This window comes from Marmota flaviventris, chromosome 16 (genome assembly GCF_047511675.1).
Source record: "Marmota flaviventris isolate mMarFla1 chromosome 16, mMarFla1.hap1, whole genome shotgun sequence".
NCBI lineage: Eukaryota > Metazoa > Chordata > Mammalia > Rodentia > Sciuridae > Marmota > Marmota flaviventris.
Window position 1 is genome coordinate 17,777,175 of NC_092513.1, and position 12,737 is coordinate 17,789,911.

Consider the following 12,737-nt stretch of genomic DNA (forward strand, 5'->3'; position numbering starts at 1 on the left):
GCTCTCTTGGTCGCTCTGAGTGTTGTGGTCACTTCCCTTTCATTGGTGCCGAAACCTGGGAGAGGGTTAAAACCCACTTTTGGGTCCCTCTTCCTTCGGAAGTGCCACTCACTGGAAGGCCTGAACCCATTTTCTCCACCGCCAGAACTCCATCCACCACCGACCTTCGATTGGTGAGTTTCGCCTTCCTGGAGTCCTAAACCCAATGGTGGTGTCAGGAGGATTCGGCAAACCTCTTTGCCCACCTGTGGGGAGGAAAACACCCCACCCACTACAGCCTTCAAGGCCACGGTGGCCCTCAGGGACTCCTTCCTTGGGCAGAATAGACTCCTGGGTTCAACATTATTCCCTTCCTTTCCCAGCTGGTAGTTTACCAGCATAGGCTTTGTAGGTCTCCCTCGAAGGACTCTGTAACCTCCAGGGACACATAACAGAGAACTGAACACCACAGTCCACCCAGACCTTCACCATCCTGGTGGCTCTCCTAAAGTCCTAGTCCTCACCTTCAGGACTCGGCCGCCAGAGAGAACCTTACCCTCCCCTTCCTCCCTCTTCCCCTGTCTCTCTCTTTCCGGCCCTGGGAGTATCTGGCCTCTCCAGGAGGGGTCCCGAAAAGGTCTCCCACGGCTCCGGCTCTGTCCAGGACGAGAGCTTCGACTGTCAGGATTCGGTGACGACCAATCTCTGCAGCCCGAACCTGCCACTAAGGCACTCCTGATTTTTGGCTCTAGCGGGGACGCCCCTTTTGCCAATAAATCAGTTTCCTCCTTCTCCCTTATACTATCTTTGCATCTCTTTCCTTCTCCCCTATACTACGTTTTCGTCCTCTTCCCTCCTCCTTATACTACGTTTGCAACATGGGTAATGTGTCCTCTGTGCCAGTGGACTCTCCTCTACAATGCCTCTTGGATAACCTCAAAACCCTCTCCTGACACCAGACATCAAACCCCCAAAATTGATCAAATATAGCACCCAAGCCTGGCCCACTTATCCCTTAGACAACCAAAGCAGATGGCCCCCTTTTGGGTCCCTGGATCCCTCCATTCTAAGGGATCTCTACAATTACTGTGAGCATTCAAAAAAATGGGTAAAGAGCTGCTATGTCAAAGCTTTCTTCCTGCTTGTGCTCTGTGCACCTCTTGTAACCCTCTACAAATTCTTCTAGCTTGCAAACCAACTCCCCCAACCACCGATCCCCAATCTTCTCCTCCTCCAGACTCATCCACTTCTTTTGACCCTGCTGATGAATTTCCACCCTATCGCCCGGCTCCAATAGATCCTCACCCTCAGCCTTCTGCCCCAGACTCTCCGCCGTCACTCCCACCTCAGTAACCTGCTTTCTCCCCTCCAATTACTAGATCAAAAACGTACACCACCACCACCCTTCCTCAGACTGTTGCCCCCTTGCTGAGGTAGCAGTTACTGAAGGAATCCCTCCACCCACTCACTCCTCTCTTCTACTGTTAGCACCCACACCGGGTCCCACCAGGTCCTTTTACCAGCTAACCAAAAGCTCAAACGAGCTGAGGAGAGCCCTCAGACCCCTATCCAAGATCTGGTGAAAATGGCCTTTAAAGTTGCTTTGTTATCACTGAAAACAGGTTATTAAGAATTAACTGCAATGGCTGCAAACAGCAATCTCCTTGGTAGTGTATGCAGCCTGTTGCTTGTATAGGTTGCCCTAAGGGACCTTGGAGACAGCACTTTGAGTAGATGTTCATATTTCTGATCTCATGATGTCCCCCATCTAGGCTCCAAACAGGTATGCAGGGTGCCTTTGGGAAACCCCAGGGAAAGGTGGCCAGGGTTCACATTGGCCAAGTCATCATGTCCATCCGCACCAAGCTGCAGAACAAGGAACATGTGATTGAGGCCCTACGAAGGGCCAAGTTCAAGTTCCCTGGCTGCCAGAAGACCCACATCTCAAAGAAGTGGGCTTTACCAAATTTAATGCTGATGAATTTGAAGACATGGTGGCTGAGAAGCGGCTCGTTCCTGATGGCTGTGGGGTCAAATATATCCCCAATCGTGGTCCCCTGGACAAGTGGCAGGCCCTGCATTCATGAGGGCTTCCTCTATGCTGTCCCCTTCTTAATCACACACAACACCAATAAATCCTGTATTGTATCAAAAAAAAAAAAAAAAAAAAAAAAGAATTAACGTCCCTTATAGGCTTTTTAGGATATTCACTCCGTCTTCCCCTCTGCTCTACCTGTTCTACTACTCAAGTTTTCCTTGCTAGGGAAAATCCTATTCTTTTACATCTCTCCTTCCTCATTCTCAGATCCACCAGAGCTGCTCTCAGCCCCACCTTCCCGTCTTCCCCCTCCCTACCAGGCCCACAGAAAAGTCTTAACTGACCTTCTTCAGCAATATTCACCATGGCTGATTTTAGGACTTTCAGCAAAAGAATCTCTACAAAAGAGTTTAGTGTAGATACACTTCCTCTTTTCATATTGCCCTGTTTTACTTGGTCACTGGCTGGAAAAATCAGCACTCCAGGTTCTGGACACCCTCTTACTAGTTTTTCACAAAATATGTGAACAAGGCCTCTGGTCTTGAGCTGGGCTTCATAGTGCTGACTACATTTCTAAGATAAGAGAGTTACCAACTGGGCTCCATGGTAACAGCTGGCAGTGGGAGGAAAGAAAGAGCTCTCCCCTTCCCAGGTGTCCTTGAAGGGTTAACTTGCCCAGAACAGAAACAACAACAACAACAACAAAAACAACCCTGCTTTTTGTGAACTTCTGCAGACTGTGAACTTCTGAGCCCCTCCCTTTACATGCTGGGTGCAAAATTCTGAAACTACCTAAACTTGGGGTTCAGGGGATTAATTGATTGCAGCAGAAGCTGTGTCCTCTGAATCTGGCTGCAACCAAATAAGACTGTTTTCCTATCGTCACTGCTATCTTAGGTGCCTGGCCTTATCCGTCCCTACAACAATATAATTCTATACACTTAAACATTGTTTATGTTTTCATGAAATGGTAAACAGATGTGATTAATTGTGTACTGCAAATAACAAAATATCTCTTATTGAAATGGAATAACTTGCCTAAATTCAGAAATTTACAAGGATTGGTTCAAAGTGTGAATAAAGAAGGAGTTAACAGATAGGAAAGAGAAATTAGAAGGTTCTAAGTATGGATTTAATAGAAGGAAAAGGTGTTTCTGGATAAGAGAGTCTATATGATTAAGTAAATAAGAGGGTTTAAGCAAATGATAAAGAAGATCTATGTACGTTGGCTATGTAGGTTTAAGTAAGTGATAAAGAAGGTCTGTGTATGTTGGTTATATATGTAAGTTTTTTGAACAAGTAATCTTGAAGGAATTAAGGATTATACAACTATGTTAAACAACAACTGTTATTTTGCAATATTGTAATATGTTATTTCTTTAAGAGCTAAACTTGATTAATATAAAAACATCAATGTAATTGCGGTACTATTACTTTTCTTTGTATATTAAATGTGTTCATATTTTCCAGGTATATAAGTCTTTAAGATAGAAGCTTTAACAAAAAACATTATATCAAGCTGGTATTCTCCAAAAGGTTGCATGGTAATTTTAGGCTTATAAAAATAACATATTGGAGATTTATTTATATCATTTAATTTTCTATAACTGGACCTGTTATCGAAGATTAATATAAAGTTAATGTAATAATTAATATTATATTATAATATTAATATAAGATTAATATAAAGTTCTATAAACTGGGTACAATTTAAATGTAATATCATATTGTGTTAGCTAGTATTCATGTGACATCAAGCAACAATATATGTAAACTTTATAAAATGATATTTAGAAACAAAGACCAACTTCAATACTAGAATATTTTACCTAAGATTTATAAAGAGCCCTGGCTTACCTGAGATAAGACTAGGCCTCCCATCTTACTTCAGGACAGAATGACTCCAAAGTAGGCCAAACTTCAGCTAAAGCCCAGTACTCTTAATTTAAGGTGAAACTGACTTTGCTGGATGTTTAAGATCAAGACTTAAAGTTAAATTAAAATGGCCAAGAAAACCAATATTTGGCTCTGGCCCTCTGAGTCTGAATCTAGGGAACAAGGAACTTCTCTAAAGAGCTTTGCAACTCTGGGCCACATAACCTCCTGATCAGGGAGAATGAAAAGCCAATCAGTGCATTTGCTATGAAGAGGAGGGTCATCGGAGAAGGGAGACATTCCTGATGCTTCCAAGGGAAGCCACATGGTCAAGCAAGACCTGGACCCATCCTAGCGCAAATGGCACTAGCAGGACTAAGAAGCTATTCTCAAGTTCCCCCACGAGTGACTCTTAACAATAGATAGAAACAAAGTCTCAATTTTGACCAGCTTGATCTTAAACATCTACCAAAAACAGTTAAACCAAAACACAGTCATTCCTGGGAGTAATGAAAGACAAAAACAGCTAAAAAAGAGGAAACAGCAACTAAGCCAATAGGCTCCATGGGGAATGTTCAGTCAAATATGGCCTTGGCTTCTCCCCCTCACAGGACCTCTATTAGTCCTCTTTATGTTTCTCCTAATAGACCATGTATGTTAAATTGCCTACAGAAGTTCCTGCAAGATCAGATACACAAATTCACCAAGTCAGTCAATCAACTACCAGCCCCTGATGCCCAAGACAGAGACCTACGACTCATGACCAACTCCTCTAGCTCCAGAGACTCTGCCCCCACCTAAAACCCTCTCTAACCCCTTTTCCAGATTTTACAACCCCTCTTTCACTTCCTAGGAATGAGAACTACTCTCCAGCAGGTCCACTCTGCTTGTTCTGTCTTCTCTACAGCATCCCCATAAGGAAACATCAAACCTACACTCCCCACACATCAGATGAGGAGCCACTAGCCAGGCGAAGACTGGTAGATCAACTTCACTCATGTGCCTAGGCACAAAAAGCTTCACTACCTACTTACTTTGGTTGATACTTTTTCAGGTTGGATAGAAGCCTTCCCTATCTCCAGGGAAATTGCTGACATCACTGCCTCCATCCTCATTGAGCAGATCATTCCCAGGTTCAGACTTCCTGCCTCCACCCAGTCAGACAACGTTCCAGCCCTCACTTCTCAGGGAACACGCAGACCAGTGCCTTCCTGCGCAATTCATTGCCTCAATCCCAGCACAACCACAAACCGAATTGGACCCTCTTCAACTGGGTCTTATTTAAGGAACTGCATTCTCAATCGTTGGAACTTCAATGGACGGGACCCCATACAGTCATAGTTACTACCCCAATGGTGACCAAGCTTTTAGACACTCTCCTTGGTACTATGTCTCCTGCCTTAAAAAAGGCACCTGTTCCAAATGTCCAGTCCTGGACTTCCACCATGCCCATTAAACTCAAGATTTTTTGCCAACTCTCTCTTCTTTTACTAATCATTATTATCTCTCAAGTTTTTATCCCAACCACAGATGGCGCTTTAACATCCAAGCAACATGGCACCAGGATGACACCACCCACTCTCAGTTTATGAGTCAAGGTGATTGTCCTTCCACTGGCTGCAATCAGGCTGTCACCCTTAACATTACTGGATTCAACCAAGCCACCTCTGATACTTTCTAGAGTCCCTACGACAGGACCAATGGCTGATACCAAGAATCTCCTCTGTCCAAGACTGGTTTGATGCCATCGACGACGACAACTTGTGGCTTCAAGAAACTTTTATGGACTTTACCCCTACCAAAGTAGATGTCTATAGCCACTGGGTTTTATTTCTGGCTGCCCTAGTGTTCTCAGACCTGTCCCCCGAACATTCCTTGACTTCCCCTTCTAGGTCCAACGCCGCCCACCATTAAGCAGGAAGTAGCCAGAGGACTTTACGCCGTCCCCCATGTCACTTAGAAAAACAAAAAGGGAGGAATGTTAGGTGCAGGACAGCTGAGTAAGTTGTCTGCAGGGCATGCCAAACAAAGTTAGCTGCAAGGTGACCTGGCCTCTCAAACCCTCTGTCTAGCTCTTTATCACCTGTTTGCTTCAAGCCCAAATGCCCAAGCCCCCCCCCCCCCTTCAAGGCTTACTCAGCCCGATGCTCAAGGCCGAACACTTAACCCCCTTGTGTGCCAACAAGGCAGCTTGCAGACCCAGAGACCCTATTAGATTTGGGCTATAAAAACTCCTTCCTGTGGGGCCCCTCTCTCTTGCTCTCTCTGTCTCTCTTGCTTTCTCTCTCTTGCTCTCTCTCTCTCTCTTTTCTCCTCTGTTGTACTGATGCAATAAAGCTCTCTTGGTCACTCTGAGTGTTGTGGTCACTTCCCTTTCAGTGACAAGTGGCTAGAGCCCCAGGTTCAAGAAGGAGAGAAGCAGGACAGGAGGCTGGGAAGCAGGAGAATGTCACCTTCAAAGGCTTTGAGGGCCAGTTTTTGGCATTTAGATCTGTTCTGTGGCCAACTGAGGAGAGTAACAGTTCTCCAAGTGAGGAATGATATCATCGGATTTGCTTTGACCCTGTAACTTTGTGTGGCTAATGTTTCAGAGGAAAGGAGAGAAGATGAGAAAGGAATGAGACCAGCTAGGAGACTTGAGGCCTAGTGCTTGCTGACGAGGGATGGTTAGTGGGGTGAGAAGACAGTGGGCAGGATAACACCAGGAGACGGAGCAGCAAAACTTGCTGGCTCCCATGCGATTCCTTGTTGAACATGGTCAGGGGGTGAGCAGTCCCTGTCAAGTCTTTCTGTAGATATAAGAACAAGCGGATGAAGGGACAAACTTACCTGTAATCAACTCCTCCTGCCAGCCACCTTGAATGGCCAGAAAATCAGCTCATTGGGGTTCTAAGATCTGCAGAAATAAAGTAGCCATAGGGGAGGGAGAAGGTACGGGGCATGCGTGTAGTTATCCCTGTCTCATGTTAATCTTCTTAGGAGTTGGGGAGCCTCCTGCTTGTGACAGACTTTTTTTTTTTTTTTAATTCAGAAGTGGAAATATTTTTTTTTCCTCTTAGATCCGGGAAGCCTGATTAAAGTGAGTTTTGTGTTCTATGATGGGAGCAATTTTCAAGCTCAGATAGGAAAAGACAAAAATCAATTGGAAAGTTAGCTGTCATGAACTGGGGCTTAGAAATGACAGCTGACTCCCCTTGACCCTGGAGAGAATCACCCCTACCCAGCTCCCAGCTCACTTTGCTGCTTTTGTTCCTCTCAAACTGAGGTCCTTGGAGATGTCACTCCCCAAAATAATTTTAGATGATAACCTCAGTGCTCTTCAGTGGCTGTTTACACCTGATGGCAGGAGCTGCCGAGAGCACAACATCATCAGTAACCAATAATTCAACAATGGGGCTATCTCTTGGCAGGGAGGGAAGTCTGTCTTGGGAATTCTTTTCTGGAAATGGCCTTTAAAAAGCCCGTGGCCCATTATTACTTGGGGCAGGATATTTAAGCTCTTTGTGAACCATCTATGAAATGGGGGATGACAATAGCTCCCCCCATCATTTTCTTATAATAATTAAAATGAGATAATACATGTAAAGTGCTTAGGATAGCACCTGATGCCTAGTAAGTTCTTTGTAACTATTAACTATTATTTTCCTTTTGCATGTCCTCAGTGGCTTTGCATCTTTTATTTATTCAACAAATGCTATGGAGTACTAACTATGTGTAAGATATGCTAGATTCTGGGGACTTAAAAAGGAATAAAATGCAGCATTGGCTTCTAGGCAGCCTATAGTGCATCGAGGGAGATGGTGAGTCAGGGCGAAGGTCCTGGGTTGGCCGGAACACAGGACAACAAGGAAGGGCACAGGACAGACCCCTAATGTGGACATGTGTCTTGAAAGATGACTAAGTTCATCAGCCAAAGAAAGGACTTCAGGAAAGAAGGAAGAGTGTGTACAGGGACTGTTGGCAAACGTGGATGAAGCCGTTCAGAGCCTGTAGGTGGCCTTCTCCAATTAGGCTCTAAGATGGGAGGTTGGTGGCGAGAGGAAAGGCTGGAGAGGTGGACAGATTCCAGATGAAGGAAAACCTTGAAAGACGTGTCAAAGCCTTCGGACTTTATTCTAAAATACTGGAGTTTTAGTCAGATACAGCCACCTTGAATGGCCAGAGGTCTCCACTTGTCAGATACAAATATATACCCCAAAGCCACATCCCAATTCCCACCTCCTCCAGCTACTCCCCACCACTTCACGGCCACTCAGTTAATCCCTATCAGGGGATTAATTCACTAATTGGCTTCAGACTCTCACAACCCAATCATTTCTCCTCTGAACCTTCTTGCATTGTCTCACACGTGAGCTTTTAGAGGACACCTCACATCCAAACGATAACAGTTGGAGAGCCATTGAGTTAATTTAAGTAAGGAAGTCACAAAATCAGGTTAATGGTTTAGAAAAAGTGATCTGGCTGCAATATGGAGCAATGGGTTGGAGAGAGACAGTTCTAGAAGTAAGATCAGGCGAGGCAGTTTCTTTGAGATCTGATCATGAAAGTCTTGAGCTGGAGTGGTGGTGGTAGGACAGAGCAAGGGGAAGATTAGAGATCTATGGAGCAAGAGGAAGTGTCACCCATCAGGTAAAGGGATGAGGGAGAAAGAGGAGCACCTGGATGACTCCCAGTGTCTGGATTAGGCAACTGAGCAGCGTGTGCTATTCACTAGAATGAAGAGTTAGAGCCAATTTTGGGGGGGAAAAAGTGATGTTGAGTTTTAAGTAGGGCTTAGATATCTAATATATTTGTGTGAAGTCCAGGAGAAGCATTTGGGCTTTAGATAAAGATTTACGAGTCATCAGTGTGTGGGTGAAATTAGCCAGGAACATTCTTTGGAGGAGACAGAATGCTAGGGGCTTTCAATGGCTGCTCTTAGGAGAGATGAAGCAGCAGTGGTCAGAGATGTAGGGAAGCCAGGGAAGAAGGGTGGGTGGGGAGCCAAAGGAGCAGGGCGGTTCAGAAGGAGAGTGTGGGGGACAGTGCCAAGTGCTGCTTAAAGCATCAGTAATGTAAGGATGGGGAGGATCTGCTGGCTCCCCAAGGAGGAGGAATCTGGATATTTTGGTGGGGCCATTTTCAAAAAGGTGGTCCAGATGAACAGTAGATCACAAGGGGTGAAGGAGTGAATGAGGGTTGAGGCAGTCGTGACTTTGAGGTTAAACTGCACTAGCATTCTCTAGAGGAAGACAACCAATAGAATACATGTACTTAAGGCACACAGACATGTGTCCTAAGAGATGAACGAGTTCAATAGCCAAACACATACACACACACACACACACACACACACACGGATTTATTAGATCAGCTCACACCATCAGAAGCCGAATAGTCCCACAGTGGCCCTTTGTAGACTGGAGAGCCGGGGACACCAATGATTGCTCAGCAGCCCTGAAATCTGCAGCCTCAAAATAAGAGGGACAATGATGTAGTCCCAGGCTGAAGGCCCAGAAACTCCCCTGGAGAGTTGCAGGTGCAAATCTATATTGAGATTGAAGAAGCTGGAGTCTGGTGACACCGGGCAATGGCAGGAGCAATAGTTGCACCCACTCACGAGGACTGGAGCTCACACTCTCTGTGGTCTTCCTCCTCCTTCCATTGTTCCACCCAGACCCCAGCATACTGAGTGGAGTCACCCACATTCAGGGACGGTTTCCTGCTCTCTTTGCTGTCCCACATGCTAATGTATGGAAACACCCTCACAGCCACACTCAGAAGTGTGGCTTTACTAATTTCCTGGTGTCTCTCAATCCTGTCAAGTCTACAATCCGGATTAATCTTCAAGGTGAATCGTCACACTGTTGCTTCAAATATACTCACAGAGAAAGAACGTGAGTGATATCAGAGGGAGATTGAGGGCCCATAATTGAGTTCTCAAATTGTGTGCTTATTTTTAAAGAAAAGAAAGTGGGGCAGACATATGGCAGATAAAATGCAAGATAAGGTTGGTTGATGGAGGCAGAGCCAGAGGAGAAAGGAGTGGCATCCCGGGCCCCGGGCATGGGCTCAGATGGAAGGTTAGTTCTTTCCTGAGATGATTAAGCAGATATAGATACATATAAGTTCAGAGGGTGGCAATTAATTGAGAGATGTCTTAGAGCAGGAGGGGAAGCTGAGAGTAAGGCAGATGTGCAAGCACTCACCTGTGAGACAGCAGGAGGCAGCGGGGCTTGACTTGCCGTAGAGGTGTGTTGTGCCCCGTGAGGGCTGCTGATTCAGAAGCCCCTGAATCCGTGGAGGCAACAAACTGCTCTGCTCCATGGTTTTCTTCTTGGAAGAGGCAGAGCGTGAGGAGATTCCCAGGATGGGGGGTTCAGAGCATGCAGAGTGGAAGCCAGGAGAAGTAAAGGCATTGGAGAGCTTGGCGAGAGTGTCTGGAGTGTGGGCAGTGCTCTAGGCTGGGTAGAAATCAAGATGGCAGGAGGCTGATAGATGGTGAGAATAGACGTAGAGTACAACAAAACTTCTTTGAGAATAGATATTAATCTTGATTAGAGTTTAAAATAATTTCTAGTCCAACCTTCCAAAGAAGGTGGATGATCAAATCGAAAGCTGTTATATTAAAAACAACCACCATAGCCATGCTCTAACACTGAAGGGGAGCAGTTAATTTTCTTTTATGATTGTAAAACTAGCCCTGGAATTAGTCTTCCAAAAGATCCAACCACGTTTTGAGCCACAGCATTATTGTGGAATGAGGATTTTGTCCCTCAACTTGCAATGCTGGACCTAGAAATCTTAGAGAATTTGTTTAAAACACATTCATGTATTTTATAGTGTAATCTAACCATGTGATGTGTGTTCCTTGACTCCCTTTTGGATTATGAGCTTCTGAAAGAGAGTGGGTTCTCTTTCTGTTTTGCTTCTGGTTGCCAATATGGATGCTGGACCCAAATGAGAGTGCTCATAATTATTTGTGAAAGGGAAAATGAATCAATGCACGTCTCGAGAATAAATAGTAAATGCTGTGCTGCCTCAACTTTTACCGACAAGAAAGCTCTGGGAGCATGCATTTTTGATACTCTCTATTGCAAATCATTGAACGCAATCATTGAAATTCAACTGCCGTGCTAGCACGTTTGAAAGAGGTCTGATAAAAATGCAAAGTTTATGCTGTCTCCAATGACTTCAGCTAAGTAAAATAAGCCTAGAGGGGAAAATAAACCTTTTTCTAAAACTTCACACAGGGAGAAACCAGAAAGTTTCCCAAGTTTCTGAGCAATGACTAGTATTTCCGAAATGGAGTTTGATCAGGACTGTGAGAAGCCAAAGGTGGTTATGAAAACTAATGGGGCAGTTGGGAAGCACAGGCTACCTTCATCAGGCCTGGAGAGGGAGCGATAGAAATGCAAATCTAAAGCTGCCTCCAGATCCCCTGGTTAAATAGAAACACCTAGAGGCAGAATCAATTTTTTACTGCTCGATGATGACTGCCTGCTCTGTAGGGTGAAAGCACAGAGGTAGGAAACTTTCAAAGTTCTCAGGAAATGACAGGTAAATAGATCAACAATCATTGCTCTTGCCTCTTCTCCCCCTGGAGAGGGTTTGGTGTCTCCATCCCACCGCTTCTGTCCTGGATACAGTTGGCATCAGCTACTTATTAACTTGGCATGTATCCTAATTCAGGAGGGAGAAGAGGCAAAGCGATTTAGTGACAGAGGAGACTGGGCCTGAAGAGGCTCTCAGGGATGGCCTGGGGGACCTCAAGGGAGATCCAAAAAGCCAAGAGAGAAGGCCTTACAGATCAATTCCATCTGCTTCAGAAACATGCTTAGGGCTGGTCCTACATCACACCGTGTGTGTGTGTGTGCAGCCGTGTGCACATTATTGATCAGATGACTCTGTTTTTCTCAAGTTGAGCATTAAACTTATTTAGGGAATGCTGGGTCAAACTGCTGAGATTGGGACTTTCCTAGGAGCCCCGAGATGTTGTCTCTGTTGCAAGGGGAAAGGAATAGAGACAAGCAACTTTCCCCAAGACAGAGCTGCACCTCCTGAGCCCAAGCTTGCCAAGAACCCAAGTGGGTGAGAAGCAGTGCAGCTGTCACTGCAAATGGGCTCCTGAGCTAAAGATCTAGGCACAGTGGGAAGGAAGAAAGGGACCTCACTTCCTTATGGAAATATAAATATAGTATGGAACGTGGGGGAAGAGTAACTTTGCAGTTTAGGAAACTGTCAAATCCAGGTGAGCAAGGTCAACACCTACAGTGATGTCATGCTGGTGGTATAGGAAATGATGTGGTGAGAATGGTTCTTCTGCTGTCTCCCCCAACACCCAGAACTCCTTTGAATCATGAGGAAAACATCAGACCAATCTCAGTAGGACAGTCTGAAAAGTCCCTAACCAGTACTCCTCAAGACTGTCAAGATCATCACATATAAGGAGAGTCTGAGAAACTGTCTCAGCCTGGAGGGGCTGGAGGAGGTACCATGCCTAAATGTGACATGGATCCTGGAACAGAAAAAGAACACTAGGTAAAAAACAAGAAAATCTGAATAAAATATAATTAATGATGATGTATCGGTTCATTGATTGTAACAAGTGTATGATACTAATGTAAGATGCTAATAACAGTGAGAAGTGGTTATGGGGTATATGTGAACTCTCAGTACTATTTGTGTAATTTTTCTATAAATCTATAAACTGCTTTATTTTTATTTTAAAAATGAATGCCTACCTGAAAAGATGCTCCGCAGCATCAGTCACTAGGGCGATGCAAATCAAAACCAGAATGAGATGTGATTTGACACCCATTTAGGAGGGCTGTGATCAGAGACAGACAGTAGCACATGTTGGCAG

General features: G+C 44.9%; 1 pseudogene; it reads left to right on the forward strand.

Moving 5' to 3' along the window:
- Positions 1–1,595: 1,595 nt before the first annotated feature.
- LOC114081260 (small nucleolar RNA SNORA70) lies at positions 1,596–1,703 on the forward strand (annotated as a pseudogene).
- The last annotated feature ends 11,034 nt before the right edge of the window (positions 1,704–12,737 follow it).